The sequence below is a fragment of the Sylvia atricapilla genome, chromosome 3 (genome assembly GCF_009819655.1).
Source record: "Sylvia atricapilla isolate bSylAtr1 chromosome 3, bSylAtr1.pri, whole genome shotgun sequence".
NCBI lineage: Eukaryota > Metazoa > Chordata > Aves > Passeriformes > Sylviidae > Sylvia > Sylvia atricapilla.
Window position 1 is genome coordinate 65,278,391 of NC_089142.1, and position 9,046 is coordinate 65,287,436.

Consider the following 9,046-nt stretch of genomic DNA (forward strand, 5'->3'; position numbering starts at 1 on the left):
ATTTTTTGCAGCATTGCAAAACTGAAAAATGGATCCTGTCTCCTGTCATGCAGAAATGAAGATGTCATGCCATATGGCTGAGAATTCTGTTCCCACAACAACTGCAATAAAATCAGTCTAACAAATCCTGGCAAGGTGTAAATTACTAACAGTGGAGTATGAAAAAAAAACCCAACAAAAAACAACTTTTAGAGGGGAAAAGAATATTTAGGCAGGAAGAGAGTTCTTGCATCTTAGAAGCAAAAAAAGCTCTCAGTAGTCATCAGCTGCTGCTTTCCTCAAACAATGGTCTTGAGGCTGGAAAAGGTGATATCATTCTTGGCTCACAAAGGATTGGGAATCTTATGTCTTTAGTGCCACTTCCATGATGTGCCAGCAAAAATTACAGTCCTTACAACTAAATTTATACGTAAGAAAGAACAGCTGCATGCAAGTGTAGCAGCCACCTTCAGGAGGTAGTAGGTAGTGTTTTCATCAGCTGCTTTTCTAAACACCTCTGAGACACCAGGTATGGGCTGGCTCAGCTCCTTTTCCCAGGCATCTCAGCACTGCAGCAAACTGGTGCAGCCAACACAAAGGTATAATTTAAATTGAAACCTGCTCTATGTTAGTATGCTTATTAAAAGTGAGAATCCAGGAGAGCTGCATAGAATTGCTAGCTGTGCTTGTCTTCAGTACATTGGACAGGAGAAAAAAATTAAAAAACCTCACACACCACTTTAGTGTCCATGCTTTGCTATTTGTTATCTCATAGTCATCTCTGAATCTGTATTTACAGATTAACTATTCATGCTCTTGTTAGTCACTATCTTTATGCAGTCAGATAAACACTGAAAATGTCTGGTTTTCTGACTGAGGTGGGTTAAGCCTGACTGAATGCCTGGTGCCCACCAAAGCCTCTCTATCACTCCCTTCCTCAACTGGACCTGGGAGAGAAAATATAATGAAAGCTCATTAATTAAGGACATAAGAGGTCACACACCTAACCCACAAATGAAGCTGCATACATTAATAACTAAGAGACCAGACAAGATACAATAGTAACTGCTACTGACAATCCACATCACTGATTTAAATGCAGGCAGAAATTAGGAAAGTTAAGGGTTACCTAGACTGTCATTCTTGAAGATCAAAGTGACATTTACCTTCTTCCAGTCCTCAGGGTCTTCCTCTGTTTCCCATGGCCTTCCAAAGATAATTAAGAGCAGTCTTGCAATGATACCAGCCTCTTCTCACAGCACTCCTGGGTATGTCCCAACACATCCCATGGGCAGTTTGTTCAGTACATCCAGTTTGTTTAAGTGTTCCCTAACCTGATTTTTCTCCACCAAGGAGGAGTAAATCTCCCTCGCTCCAGACTTCTGGCCAGTCTTACTACTAAAAGCTGAGATAAAAAAGGGATTCAGTACCTCAGACATTCCTATGCCCTTTGTCACCAGATCCTCTTCAACAGTGGGCTCGTGTTTTCCCCAGCCTGCTTTTTTCTGCTGCTGTACTCAAAGTAATACTTCACACCTTCTGTATAAGGCCTTGGCTTTCCTAACCCTATCCCTGCAGGACTGAGCAGTATATCTGCCCTTCTTGGTCCCCAAACAGGCTGAAGCTGGCTCTCCTGAGGCCCAGGGATGTGATACTGCTTTTTGCCTTAATCCCTTTGGAATCCTGAGCGTTGTCATCTCATAGTCACTGCAGCTACAGCAACCCTTAACTTTCACATCCCTTACCCACTCTTCCTTTGTGAATAGGAGGTCCAGCAAGATCTCTCCTCTCACCATATTCTCAGTCATTTACATGAAGAAATTGTCACCAGTACACTCAAGAAATTTTTCCCTCAGTTAGTAAAATTCTTGCATGATGCCCTGAAAAGAAATCTTTCGCCAGAGAATTGCAATACATGAGTAGAGGACCTTTTAAACACAGATGCTTTGGTTGATTTTGTTTAGTACCTCTGAAAGTATTTTGGTAAGCAGTTGTGAGAAGCCTAATGAATGGCAGCAACACCCAGACAAATAAAAACATCCAGCTGTATTTCTGTCTCTCCAGTGCCAGCAGCCCCTCTGGAATCGGAAGTATAGCTCTGACCTACTTGCTTTCAACATACCATAATTACAGCACATATCAATTTTCTATAAAAGTACAGACGTGAACAAATAGAAAACCCAAGTGGCTGAAACATGAGCAGAATAACAATGTTATTTCATTCCCCTAAATCCCAGTTCCTGCGAAGATGATGCTTGCAGGCTGAAAAGTAAAACCAGTGAAATGACAGTAAACTATCAGAATAATAGTTGAGTTTATTATGAAATACAAGCCAGACTTTATACACAAACAAAGATGTACCACAGTATTTGACACTCTGCTGCCTGGACTTGGAATTTCTTCCTCCGCAAAATGTCTGCTTGCTATGACAGGAAAATTAGTGATAGCTTTAGCAGAAGGGAATTATTTTGACTTTCATCTGGTTTCTCAATATGCAGAATGTGCTACCCATTTAGTGAACTGGGTGTTCAAAGCAGGACCCAGCACTCCAGCCTCAGTGTCCCCAGATAAAAGGGAATAGTCACTCCCTTTGATCTGCAGACTGATTTTCTTAGGATACCCTCCCTTTGCTGGCTGAGAACTCTGCCTTGGAACAACACAGGACCATGCATGGAGAAGGCAGTAGGTGACAGATGAGGCTGCTGACTTCCAGGTGTGCCCACTCAATTCAATTGGTAGCATTTGGCAAAGAAATTCTGATAACTATCCAGATTCTTGTTACTGCAGGCAGTTTGGTTCTCTTTTCCTGCAAGTCACAGTACTTGTAACACTATTTAGAAAAAAGGGATTAAGAGAGAAGCATTTCCTACCATGCCACTTTCATTGAGCTGCTCTTCTTGCAGAAAAAAGCCTTGCTTTCCCAGGCATTGACTCATATGTGGGTTTGATTGACTTCTTTCATTCACATGTGCAGAGACAGGCAACCTTTGAACATTAAAAAAGACAGAAAACCAAGCCACACCTAGTGTTTTAATTAAAAGTTATATAAGCTCGTCAATGTTGCTGCTCACTTTATTATTTATGCCATCTCCTGTACCTTACAAATTACTGCTGAGTGGACAAAAACAGTACACTTTCCAGTTCTCTGCCCAAAAAAAGGCTCCTAATGAAAGGTTCTTGGAAAGTCTGACTTAAAAATAACAGCTTGATGAATGGGACAATGTCATTACATACAACTAAGTTACACTTCTTAAAGGTTGATTACAAACACCCTCAAATGTCATCTCTTCTTGACATTGCTGATTTTAGGGCTCTTTAAGGTTAATATAAACTAATCCAGAAAAAAAAAAATCCATCACATCTTTCAAGGCTCTTTGTACATACAGAAGCTTAAGCCTGTCAGCCTTGTCTGCAGTCACTGCATTTATTTATTAGCTTTTAACCCAGTTGCAAAGGAAAGAGAAGTTTATAGCACATCTGTTTCCACAGAGATCGGATATAAAGTATAGCAGTTTAGTTAATGAGAGTATTTTTTCTTAATCTGTTTTTGCTTGGATAGCTAATATAAAAAAATGCTTAAGAAAAAGAGGGGAATTTTTTCCCTAGTTTCTAATAGTAGTATTATGCTCCTATCAAACAAAATGTACCTAGTTAGTTAAATGATGTGATTAAAACCAAGACATTTCACACCCATCTACCTTCCTTCCTAGACTAGCAGAAATGAAAAGAACAAAAACAACAAAAAGATAATACTGTAATGAGGCAGACGTAAAAAAATCAGTCCTGAGGATTGCCCTTCCAATAAGAAGTATCTCAAATAGCAACACTGAAAATAATATGCCATTATTTCAGTTATATATATATCTACACACATGCAGTGTATTATGCTTTTTTTATATACACACACACTGGAGACAACTGTGTATAAAAAGACAGGATTATACCAGTGAAAGTTTAATAAACACTTAAAAAAATTAAATAAAATGGGAAAAAAAAATCACAGCTGGCTCCCTCACCATGTGCCTTGGCATCTTCCTGGAGCTCATCCCTCCCCATCAATGTCAGTCTCCCCTCTCAGGAGAGGCACTACTGGCCCCTGGAGGCTCCCACCCCATCAGGCACTCCAAGGCCTTGTCCTCCCAACCACGGAGCAAAGCGGGAAGGAGGATATCCCAGTTTATGCTCGGCATCCCCAACCTGGGACCACTTAATATTCTAGTTCAGCAACACTCAAAAGAAAGACTGTGTTTATCTGGTGGGTATTAGCAGCATAATGGCGGTAATTAAGTAATAATCACCTTAAAAATGTGTTCTTATCTTAGAGCTTGAGAAAGAACAGAGACTGAAGGCTGGGGCAATTATCTCCTGCTTTAGCTCCAGGGAAGCAAGCACTGAATAAGCATTCATATCAAAGTGAGTAAATAATTTGGCCAATTACCTATTCCCACATCACCATTGAAGTTTCTTGATTGAAGATTGCAAACATTTATGTTCAGCCTTCAGCTTAGTATTTAGAATGCCATATAGGAACTGAGTCTGCATTAAAAATTTATCCCTGAGTTACTGCAATAAACATACAAATACAAAAAGTCAATACATTCAGTATTTGTGCCTCCCTGTGAGCATGGACTTGTAAAAAACCTTTTGTGTTATCACAAACCATTTTTTGTACATATAAGCACAGGGTCTGTCATGGAATTAATTGGCGTTTCAGTTCCCCAAACACCTTGATTTCGCAGGGTGGACGCAAATTTAATACACATGTTAGTATAGCTGATAAACTACTCATTTTAGAATTACAGCAAGGAGTTTTAACATGCACTGAAATAGCGAGTCTTTCTAAAAGTTTCCTTACTGCTATCCTTCTTCCCCAGGAAGCCCTAAAAAAATGTTTTGGGTATAGATGGGCGTCTCCTCCCACTTCCTCTCTCCTGCAGTGTATATCGGGGGGAACACACTCACTCTGTGCCAGTCCAAGTGTGTGCCTTGGAATGCCTTCTCCTTCCTCCCTCTGGTATTTCACCAGCACTAGATTATACTGCAAATACCTTTAGTCAGAGCCTAGGAATAGATTTGCTGACCCACCATCTCCCTATGACATTTGCAATAGGCTCAAGTAGATTTAGAACAAATGTATCTGCAAGGCTGTCATCAAAAGCCAAATTTCAACAAACTAGATAGCCAGTGAGTAGTTAAACACATTCTGGGCCAGAAAATTGTCTTTGTTGTAAGCAGACAAGAAAAATAATAGGATCTCTAAGAAAAAGAAAAAAAAAATCAAGTTGAATTTCAGGTAAATTGATGGGATTGATAGGGCATTAGAAGGACAGACTTCTCAGAGATGCTCTTTCTGCAAGGACTCTAAAAGCAGACCTACAGTGTAGCTGCAGGTCCTGGCTACTCAGGCATTAAGAACTTGCCATCTGGGACTGCAGGCTTCCTGTAAGGGCACTGGACTTCTTAAATTAATTTCTTAAGTATTGAATTTTTCAACGTAAAACAGTTACATGGAAATAATAAAGAAAAAAAAATAAATACAAAAAGTCCACACCAAGAACTATAATGACAAGATTACTTAATGAGCAGTGTAGGGCCCAGACTCTAAAACTGTGGTTCTCAAACATTTTACCTTTGCCAGCATCTAGAAATTAAGATTTATTTCACAGTATAGACACATTCATGTCAGGGAAAAGAAAAGGTTGAACAAAGAAAAGTCTAGAGAATGCAATACTAATCCTGCTTGTGGTGTGCTTTAACCCTCAGCTTTTTACACATTTTGCCCTATCTTTTATAAAAGCTCTGTGGGCATTTATACCTGTTAATGATCCCCTTCTCATTGGTAGTGTGTTCATGCTCCTGGTGTTCTCTCCAAAATTGGTGGCACTTAAAAGATTTTCTTAAGGAATTAATCTCAGAAGCTTTATACTTCCAGTTTTTTTCTCATGGTGCAACTACAGATGGATGTTTGACAGTAATTATGACCTCTATCTTTCTGAAAGATTTTTTTATTCTTATTACAATGACATACTGCTGTCCAGGGTTAGCAATCGATGCAAAGCATTTGCAGGATATTTCATGGGTAAGTACTTAATCATACAACAAGCAGCTAGGTAAAGGATTAACCAAGCAACTTAAAGAAATGAATGATAATAATTTAAGACTGCTAAATTTAGCAAAATTTTCTACTAGCTATTTTCCTATAGTCTGTTTTCAGGAACTCCCCAATACCATTAAAATATATAAATATAAATGACAAAACAATCATCAGTCTAAACATCAACAACCATCAGGCATTCTTTCCTAATAGAAACAACTTCTGGGAAAAGTCACTTGATTTAAAAAACAAGACCCAAGCCAAAACCCCATCAAACATGTAGACTGAAGAGTTCAGACTTTCCAAAGGAAAAAAAAATCTATCCCACTTCAGCCAAGAGTCTGCTACTGTCCACTAAACAATCACTTCTTGTCTGCACTGATTTAGAGCTCTCTTTACTAGTCCTTTTATAAGTTAACTGCTCCCTAGTTTGTATGTGTCACATACATAACCTGAATAAGATGCTGGAGTTGCCATCCACGGTGGCTTTTCTAACTGTGTACTCCCAAGGGACACCAAGATAATGAAAAGACTGGAGCATCTCTCCTACAAGGAAACACTGAGACCTGGGATGGTTCAGGCTTGGGAAGAAAGGCACCAAGGTATATAAATACCTGATGGGACCGTCCAAAAGGACAGAGCCAGCTTGTTTTCACTGGCACTCAGTGACAACACAAAGATCAATGGGCACAAGCTGAAACAAACAAACAAAAAAATCCCTCAGAGCATCAGGAAAAATTTCCTTATTATGAGAGTCTCCAAGTGCTGGCAGAGGCTGCCCAAAAAGTTTGTGAAGTCTCCATCCCTGGAGATATTAAAAGCCATGCAAGTAACTAGTTCTGGGTGGCACTACTTGAGTGGAAAGGGAATGTTAGATAAGATGACCTCCAGAAGTCCAACCTCAACCACTTCATGAGTCTGTGAAAGTGTTTTAAGATTAAAAACTTTATTATTTAGACTATTGGAAGGCTTTATGCTACAAATAAGACTTTGTACACAGTTAAAAAATAACAAAATATGAAAAAAACATGTTGGTCTATGAAGTGCCTCCTAAAAAGAGGCAGGCAGCCCTTTCTCCAGCTATTGGAATTACTGGACCAGATTTCTAATAAATCTCCTTCACCTTAACTTCCTGCCTTCATAGAGCAGGAAACAGCAGCTTTTCAGCCCCTGTTTTTCTTGCTCTTTATTCACAGGAAGTCTTTGCCTCCCTTTTCACTAGAGCAGATCCTGAACATCAGTCTGTGTTGGGAAGGAGGCAGTATCCAAGAATGCCAGTTGCCAAAGTTACAAAATTGCTGGTATAATTTTCACATATTCACTTGTATTTGGCATGGAGAGCTTAACACAGATTTATTTTTCCCTTTGTTCTCAAGAGCTGCACAGACATCCAGCTGGTGGCTTGCTATTTCACAGACGTGTTTCACCACTAGTGACAGTGAGGCACTTTCAGCAGCCTCTCCCTCAGCCGTTCCAGCTGCAGTTGGAGCTCCTGGGCCCAGACATTCCTCTGGGAATGATTCAGGACTATATAAGAGGGATGGCAATACAAAAAAACCTAAAATGCTTTCAGTTTCTGAGAAAGTCTCTATAAGCAAGATAATGAATGTATAAAATCTGAATAAAAGCCTCAATTCCTACTCCAACCTCTACATCAGTAGCTTTGTGTTTCAGTATCAAACTGATATGCACTGTGCTAATGTAGGATGAAACTAAGATTGCTTTTCAGTCAAGTCCCTCCCTCAAGCAGTTTCTCTTCCAGGGAGCCAGATCACTGCCATGTGGGCACTCCTGGGAGGGAGGCATCTCAAGGTAGTATCAGAACAAAGCCTGGGGGAGGCAGCAGTCTTGTGCAATGCCCAGCTCAGCTGGACAAAACTAAGTAGTTTGAGGGTCTCCTTTTCACCTGGGCCCCACAGCATCAGACAACTCTTCAGCAGAAAACCTTCCTTTGCAAAGGCCCGGCTGGGCTGTGTCTTAGCACTCTGCCTTCAGCTTATGGCCAAGATGCAGCTCACGATGAATTCTATGGAAATGACAAGGGGGGATAACAGCACCATGCACACAGAGCTGTTGCTTTCCAAAGGTGTTATAAATTAAATTATTCCATTTTAAGTCACAAGCACCCCTTCGGTTCCTCCTACTCTTCTCCCTGGTTGGCCAAAAACAAGCCAAACCCCAGAAGACCACTCAGCAAAAAACTGTGAGAAAAGGTTCTTCATCTTGAACTTCTGCTGTGTTCTTTGGAAGACTAATATCAGCTTGAGCCTCAGGCATTGCCAAACTTGCCAGTCGTGAGATGCAGCTTTTTTAAATGAAGATACCAAAACCACAAAAGAGTTCACTGAAAAGGCGACTCCTCAGCCACTTCTGTGCAAACTGAAAACTGTCACTGAAGAACCTGCACTGCAAATATCCACATTCAAAATAGAAACGAGCTAAACCCCAGCAGTCTTTGACTGTCCTAGGAGTTTTAAGAGGCTTCAGACTTGATTGTTACAGTACTTTTACTTACTGTAAATTAGAGACAGTCTCTTGGCTTTCATACTATTAAAAGTTCACAGCTGTGAGTTCTCCCAGGTGGCTTTGGTTTCAAGAATGTCAATCTCAAAGGAGTAGCTCTTACCAACTCTTTACTTCAAGCCAGAGGGGTTTTAATTCAGGTTTGTTTGGATGTTTTTGAGAAAAATACAATATCCTTAAAACACTAGATTTATTATCAAATCCAACTCCTACCTAGAAATCTAACATGATTTGATCTGGGTCTATTTATTCTATCCCTATGGCTAGTAAAAGCCTGAAAGAAATCAGGCTTTGCCCTGCAGCAGCAGGAAATCTCTGGATCTCGCAACTGTTTATCATCTACTTTTGTAACTTCATCCTGTGAGAGATCAGGCTGCTACCAAAAACAGAGCCCCTTTGCACATTATTGAACCTTGCAAACCATTAGTGCTGACTTCTAAAACAACAAAG